We start from the raw sequence: 7633 nt of genomic DNA, 5'->3' as shown, positions 1-7633 counted from the left end.
GAATATATTTAGATGTTTAAAATGCAATTCTAATGTTTTTGAAAATACAAGAATGTCATCAATATACACAATTATAAAATCCATATACGAATTAAATATATCATTCATGATTTTTTGAAATTCAGAAGGAGTATTTTTCAGACCAAATGGCATCACATTCCACTCATATTGTCCAAAAGGAACATTAAAAGCAGTTCTATATGTGTGCCCTTGAGAAATCTGAATTTGTCAATAACCAAATTTTAAATAAAATTTTAAAAATATATTAGCATTATATAATCTAGATAACAATTTCATTTTATTAGGTATGAGATACCTAATCCATTTCAGAACTTTATTAAGAGGTTTATAATTAATTACAAGACTTGGCATACCACGTTCTTTTTTAGCAGCATTATTAACATAGAATGCCATGCACGACCAAGGGGACTTTATAGGTTTTATAAGACCCTTTTGTAAGAGATTATCAATCTCTTTTTTACAGGATTCAAGTACTCTATGTTCATTTGGCAGGGTCGAGATTTTGTTACCAATAAAAGCAGGATCTTGTCATACGGGTTAAGCCGCGACGCCTGCCAAACTAGCTTCCAAATATCGGATTAAGCCATAGTCAGAATACTAAACCTAACCACCAACTGAAATATAAAAGAATTTTTGAATAGCTTACTGACTGTATGGAAAATTCATCATTTTAATCAAACAAGGGGACTGTCAGATATTTAATATACTTATGTTAAACCCATTTGTTTAGAAGTTCTGACTGTGGAAAAAGTCTCCCTATTTTTCTCCATCTTTCACGGGCTAAAGAGGCACAACTTACTAGGCGTAGTCACTAAAAAAATCCAACATAAGCAATATTAAACTCGACTGTACCACTATTTCGGAACCAAGTTAAGAAACTATAGAAAAATTCCTTCATATTTTGATAGAGTCTGGATCTTTCATAGTTACTAAGTAAGAGAAGTTAGATCTCTGGCATAGGTATGAAATTTTTTTATCCAGACATAGTCACGGCTGGAAGGGAAGAAGAAGTATTTAAAGTACATCTGAACAAACAGAAATAAATACTTTCTAAGTGGCCGGATGCAAGTCCGAAATAGTTGTTAATCGACAGCTATCGGCCTTTTATTCAAGCCTTGGAGTAATTACAAAGAAAAAAGAAGGGGAAGTTCAGGCGTAGAGACAGAAAGAGAGAAAATAAAATTTCTAACTTATGCCTCAATAAATGAGGCTACTATATATATATAAAAAAATATCTGCGCATAGTATTACCGATCCCATATCCGGGTCCCTGCGTATAGTTTTTTTATTGTATAAATAGCAGAATGGTCCCACATATGGGTCCTATATATGAGAAAAACATAGTGAGAGCATTTAATATTTTAGTAGATGTTTTGGTCTCATCTTGTCTTTTCTTTTTAGCTGGTAGAGTAATGCCTCTTTTTTTTTCGATTTCTCCTTTACCATAAATATTTTCTGGATGAAGTGTCTGGGAATCTTGAATATCTTCAGTTTTCGCTGCTTCATCACTTGTAAGACTTTTCATAGAAGTATCTGATTGTTGTTCAATGGTTTTCATTAAATTTCTTCGGACTTCTTCTAAATATTGCTCAATCATTTCCATCTTATCTGCTACATTACATAGATTCTTCTAGAAATATAACTGAGATTTTAATCTTTAAAAATTTTCTTTTGAGGAGTGGTAAAGTATTCTAGGATTTTTCTATTAATGGATTCGATCAATTCTCGTCCATGTGGTAATTTAGTAAGGGGATCTTTTCGGGTCAGTTTTTCCCAAAAATTATTATAGAATACCCTATAGATTCCTAGTACTTTTTTCTTTAGTGTAACAAAATTCAACACCCCATTTATGTATCCATGGAATGGAGAATTCTATAAGAAAATACATTTGGTCAATTTTATCCAAATTGCACACATGGTCGGAATTGTATAAATACGTTAAGAACGGGGATACCTTTTTCCATTTTTTGGAGATGCAGGTATTCTTTTGGCAGAATTTTAATAGTAAGGCCATGATAGGACCACCACAGAATAAACCAATTTGGAATTGGATCTTCAAAAACTTTAGAACAAGACTTTTAAAAACCAAGTATGCTTATGTTTAATATTGTAGTATTATAAATTTTGAGTAAAGGCCTTAATATAGTCCCAATATGAAAAGGAAATTTTTGATCCTTTCATCATCATGGCCTTTTCTATCGTGGAAGTAGTTTCCCAGTCTTTTATTGAAATGAGTTTTTTAATAACAATCTTAGAGTATCCATGAACATCTGGGGTTGACTCACCCATTTGGTGATGTTCCAATTCAATACTTTCAGTGGACAATAGTATTGATTCATAGAATGCTCTTGTCTTATGGGATTCACCAGGAAAATAAAGGTTAGCTAGTAAATGTTTTTGGAGAAGTTTCCAGGGATCATTTTGTTTGCATATTTGAGAATTTTCTATGAGAACTATTAGCTCTCGATTTTCAAGTTTTTCATATTGTTTCCTTTCTGCAGAGTATTCTTTAGTAACTGAAGCAAACGAAACAACTTGCTTTGCAGATATAAAAAATTGTAGTTGCTCATATAAAGGATGATCCTCCGAAATATCTTCTAGTTGGATCGAGGTGCTTATATGCTGAGTTTTTCCGTCCTTTGAAGAAGATTCTACAATATACGAGATCCTTGCATTTATCAAGCTCATATTTCCCCTTTGCAATACCAAAAAATTAGATGAAGATGAAGTATATAATGATGATGATGGGGAGTATCTTCCCCCTAAGGAGGTGTATCTTCCTCCGTGGCTTCTTACTCTGCCTTGACCTCTGGTTATTTGCCAGGGCGGATTTGTAGCCATACTGCGAAGAAAATTAGTCATATAAATTAACATCATACCAATTAATTTCATCGTGGATATCTGCGAAATTGGGAAGAAATAAATCTTCTTCTATCATATCATGGATAATTTTTTCTAATAGAATAAAATGAATATCTTCATTTAGAGGAATGCATTTCATAATCGTAATTATTGTTTTTTCAGAAATGAAGTATGTCTAAAAATTCATTTAATTATTTAAATATTCTCTAGACAAAAATTAGTTAAAGAATTTTCACTTCCTTTCTTGTATTGAATTTAAAAATCAAAAGGGGTTAATTGGGCTTGCAAACTTGCAAAGATTAACTTGGAAGCATCATGTTTAAAATCTTTGTCAAACATATATTTAACTAATTGAGCATCAATCCTACCTAAAAACTTTTGATTATATAAATCATCTTGGAATTTTAAAACATATTTAACAATAGTCAACATTTCATGAGCCATAGTGGCATATTTTTTCTGACTTTCAGACAATTTTCTAGAATGAAACCTAATGAGGCTTTCAATATGATTATGGGGATTCATTTGTTTAAGTATTCCACCATAGCCAACATTCGAAGCGTCAGTCTCAACTATCTTTAACCAAGCAGGATTAGCTAAGGTTAAACATGGTAAAGAATCGACACATTTTTTAATCGTTTTAACCCAATTAGTGTGAGAATCAGTACAAGGACCTTTGTAATACTTTTTTAGCCTATCATACAAAGGGGATAAATCACAGACAAATTCATATAATAAGGAGGAATATAATTAAGGCTTCCTAAAAACCTTTACAATTGCGTTTTATCAGTTATAACATTAGAAAAATTTTTAGCAAAGTCCACAGCCCTCTGTATGGGTTCGATTCTTCCTTGACAAATATTGTGTCCTAAATATCAAATATCAGTTTGAAATAAGCACATTTTTGGTTTAGAGATGACCAAATCATTTTGTAACACAATTTGCTTGAATATATTTAGACGTTTAAAATGCAATTCTAATGTTTTTGAAAATACAAAAATGTCATCAATATACACAATTATAAAATCTATATACGGATTAAATATATCATTCATGATTTTTTGAAATTCAGAAGGAGCATTTTTCTGACCAAATGGCATCACATTTCACTCATATTGTCCAAAAGAAACATTAAAAGCAGTTCGATATGTGTGCTCATAAGAAATCTGAATTTTCCAATAACCATATTTTAAATCAAATTTTAAAAATATATTAGCATTATATAATCTAGATAGCTAATCTTTATTATTAGGTATGGGATACCTAATCCATTTCAAAACTTTATTAAGAGGTTTATAATTAATTACAAGTCTTGGCATATCACGTTCTTTTTCAGCAGCATTATTAACATAGAATTCCGTGCACGACCAATGGGATTTTGAAGGTTTTATAAGACCCTTTTGTAAGAGATTATCTATCTCTTTTTTACAGAATTCAGCTAACTCTGTGTTAATTTAGCAAGGTCAAGATTTGGTTGAGATTATATATTCGCTGAAATCATATTCAAAAGGAAGAGTAACAATAGGATGTTCAGCACAAATATCAACCATCAATTGATTAGAAAGCATTTTTATTTTTTCCTGAATTTTCACAGAATTCATAGTATTATGAATATCCATACTCATCATTTCAAGTTGTAAGAAATTCCTGTCGATGCTTCATATCAATTAAACTATTTATGTCCCTTGTTACTGGATCGATAACAAAAGGATAGGAAATTTCTTGGTTTTTGTAAGTAGCCTTGAAACCATTCGCATCAATATGCGTGTAAGGATAAATAACATTTATAAAAAGGGTTCCTAAAATAATAGGAGGATATAACTAATTTTTTACTAAGAAAAAGAAATGCGGATTGCAAATATTATTTCTACAAATATGTGCATGAGGTAACTTATAATTAATATCAAGAGAATGACCAGATGCAGATTTAACTGTATGCATGGTTTTTTGAAAATATTTGGTTATAATTAGTCCTTCCTGAATTCAACTAACATCCGCACCACTATCAATCATAGCCACATTAGTTATAGAAAATTCCTTATCAATCAATATAGTGCAGTTTATATATACCATTTATGGTCCCTAAGTATTTGCATCATACCCAAAAAATAATCATTAGCTACATCAAGATTACAAATAATATCATTTTCAAAATTTTTCACAATTTTTTCTTTCCCTTTGGAACTGGAGGAAATATCATTTTGAGAAATGTCCTTTTCAATCTTTGAAATTCTATGATCAGTAATCATTTGATTTTGTTCCAAATAAACAATTTCGTTTTTTAAATTTTCAACTTCTATTTTCAAATCATTGAAAGATGTGTCTTTACCAGGTTTTTGACTAATGGCAAGACATCTATTAACTTCAGTTAGAGAGTAATGCATAATATCAATAATAGAATTAGTATTTTTCTTAACATGGTTATTATCAACAGGTTTTGAAGTACCGGTTTGGGAAGAAGTAAGATCAATAATTTTTTGTCGCAGTTTTTCATCAGTGACTTCTTTTAATAACTGTAAAGCGCAATCAGTAGTGATAGTTTGAATATTTAAATCTAAATCCTCAAACTGGGTTTGTAATTTATTGAAAGTATCATCACAATCGCAAGCATTATTATTACAATTAGTGCAAACATTAGAATAGGTTTTTTCGTCGACATGATTTTCATTATCAGTTAGATCAAATAATTCAACCTCAGTATCAGAAGTAAATTCACAATCATAATCATATTCAGAACCTGAAGTATATAACAATCCATAAACCTTGTCATGAATCTCATTAGAAATTTCGAAGGACTTGATTTTTTGAAGTTTACAATTTGGAGCAATATGACCAAATTGACAACAATTGTAAAACTTGATTTTTGATAAGTCTCTCTTAAACCTATTTTTTGTAAATCTAGTAGAATTACGATGGGTTTTTCTAGCTTCACGCTCTTCTTTGGATCTGTGTCTGATTTTCTCTTTATCCTATAGGGCTTATCAGGGTTATTAGTTCTAACCACTACATATCTATGGCTCTTTTTCTAAGAAGAAGAAGCAGGATTTTTCATACTAAATTATCCACAAAAATTACCTAATTGGGTTTTTTCTTTAAGCCTATCCAGCTTAATTTGTCTAGACAATTTCAACTCATTACAAAGATTGAGACCTTCTTGAGTACAGGCTACAATAAGCTGACTATAAGTAAAATCTGTCCAAGGGATTGCACCATATTGTCCCTTAATAGATTTTTTAACCTTTTCTGCAAAAAGAGGTGGAAGTCCATTTATGAATCTAGCCTTCCCATGTTCTAGCCTAGATTCGGGTATATCCATATCTATAATAATGAAAGTATCTTTGTACCATCTGAATTCTCCTAAATATTTGCATCTAAGGCCATTTCAGAGGGTACAAGTATTTTCATGTTGGTTGGTAAATCTACCCCCAAATTGTTGAATAATGGTGAGAATAAGGGCATATACAACATCTTTCCTCCCTTCTGATAGTTCTCTACCTAGCTTGTCAATGCCAGGAAGTATTTTCTTAAACTCTAAAATTTTGTTTCTTTCATCGTTGGAAAGAAAGTTTTCCCACCAGCCATGAAGTTGGCCAGTAAAACCTGCAACAATCATTTTACATATAGTGACATCTGTTCGAATATATTTGCCATCATTATCTTTAGGGCTAGTGACTTTGGCAATCGTAGAATACATTAACATACGATGGACTAAAATAGATAATTGTCATTCTGATAACCCATCTAAATTTCATTCATAAATATGATCTCCAATATAAGACGTATTTGTCAAGGACCAATCTCTTTCCTCTATCATAATATTTTGAGATGTTAGTCTTGGATAATAAGCAATTTGCATACGGGGGATGTCAGCATATTTTCCCCCCAGTTATTTTCTTACCAAACCTCTGTGTTTATTTAACTCCAAGTGGATTTCAACACCTATATCCATAATTAGAGTAGACTCAAGGTTGTTGCAAAAGCATTTGACAGATCAATGGGTTTTATGTTTAAACTAGAAAATTTATTTTCAGGTAATTGTTCAAATTGTTCGAATTCAGAGGGTTTTCCAAATCCTTGAATATCAGGGGGTATTTGAATGTGAAGCTTGGCTTTCAACTCTTCTATTTTGCTTTTCGATGTGGAAGAAATATCAGATGACCTTTGATTATCGCTTAGCTTCTTAATCAAAGCTGTCATAGTATCGAGTTTTTTATCAAGAAAAGAAATATGTTCTCCAAGAACTTTCACATATAGGCTCAAATAATTATTTTGAGCAATTAAACTATTTATTTTAGAAATAGTGATTTTTCCAACTTCATCATCAATGAATATTTGAAAAGCAAAAAAAGTTATACCAGTATTATTTAGCAATATAAAAGATGATTGGGGAGGGTAAATAGCATGAGTAATAGTACCATTTAAATTTTGGTAAAATCTTTCAATAATTTTTACATATAAAGGCAGGTAAACAGATATAAACCATGTCACAAAACAAATAATTCGATTATTTAATGCACATATTTCATAGAATTCTTCAGAAATATTTGTCATTTCATCAGGACTATAAGTTTCCAAAAACCATGTCCTAAATATTTTTTATTTTTCACCAAAAAAATCCTTTTAATATAATTTCTTGCCTGTACACCAGGACTAAAATCAATTAGGTGATGAATCACAATTTAACAAGAATTAACATCAAACTCTATTTCAGAGGGAGTGGGGTTATCCCTATATGGGACATTATCATTAT

The 7633-nt window shown here is 30.9% G+C and overlaps 1 pseudogene; it reads right to left on the bottom strand.

Moving 5' to 3' along the window:
* The window catches only part of LOC107849304, a 30730-nt pseudogene extending 23650 nt beyond the window's left edge, over positions 1-7080 (bottom strand).
* Between the last annotated feature and the right edge of the window lie 553 nt (positions 7081-7633).

This window comes from Capsicum annuum, unplaced genomic scaffold, assembly GCF_002878395.1.
Source record: "Capsicum annuum cultivar UCD-10X-F1 unplaced genomic scaffold, UCD10Xv1.1 ctg4140, whole genome shotgun sequence".
NCBI classification, from domain to species: Eukaryota; Viridiplantae; Streptophyta; class Magnoliopsida; order Solanales; family Solanaceae; genus Capsicum; species Capsicum annuum.
The sequence above is the reverse complement of the archived record's forward strand: the minus strand, read 5'-3'. Positions and strand labels throughout refer to the sequence as shown.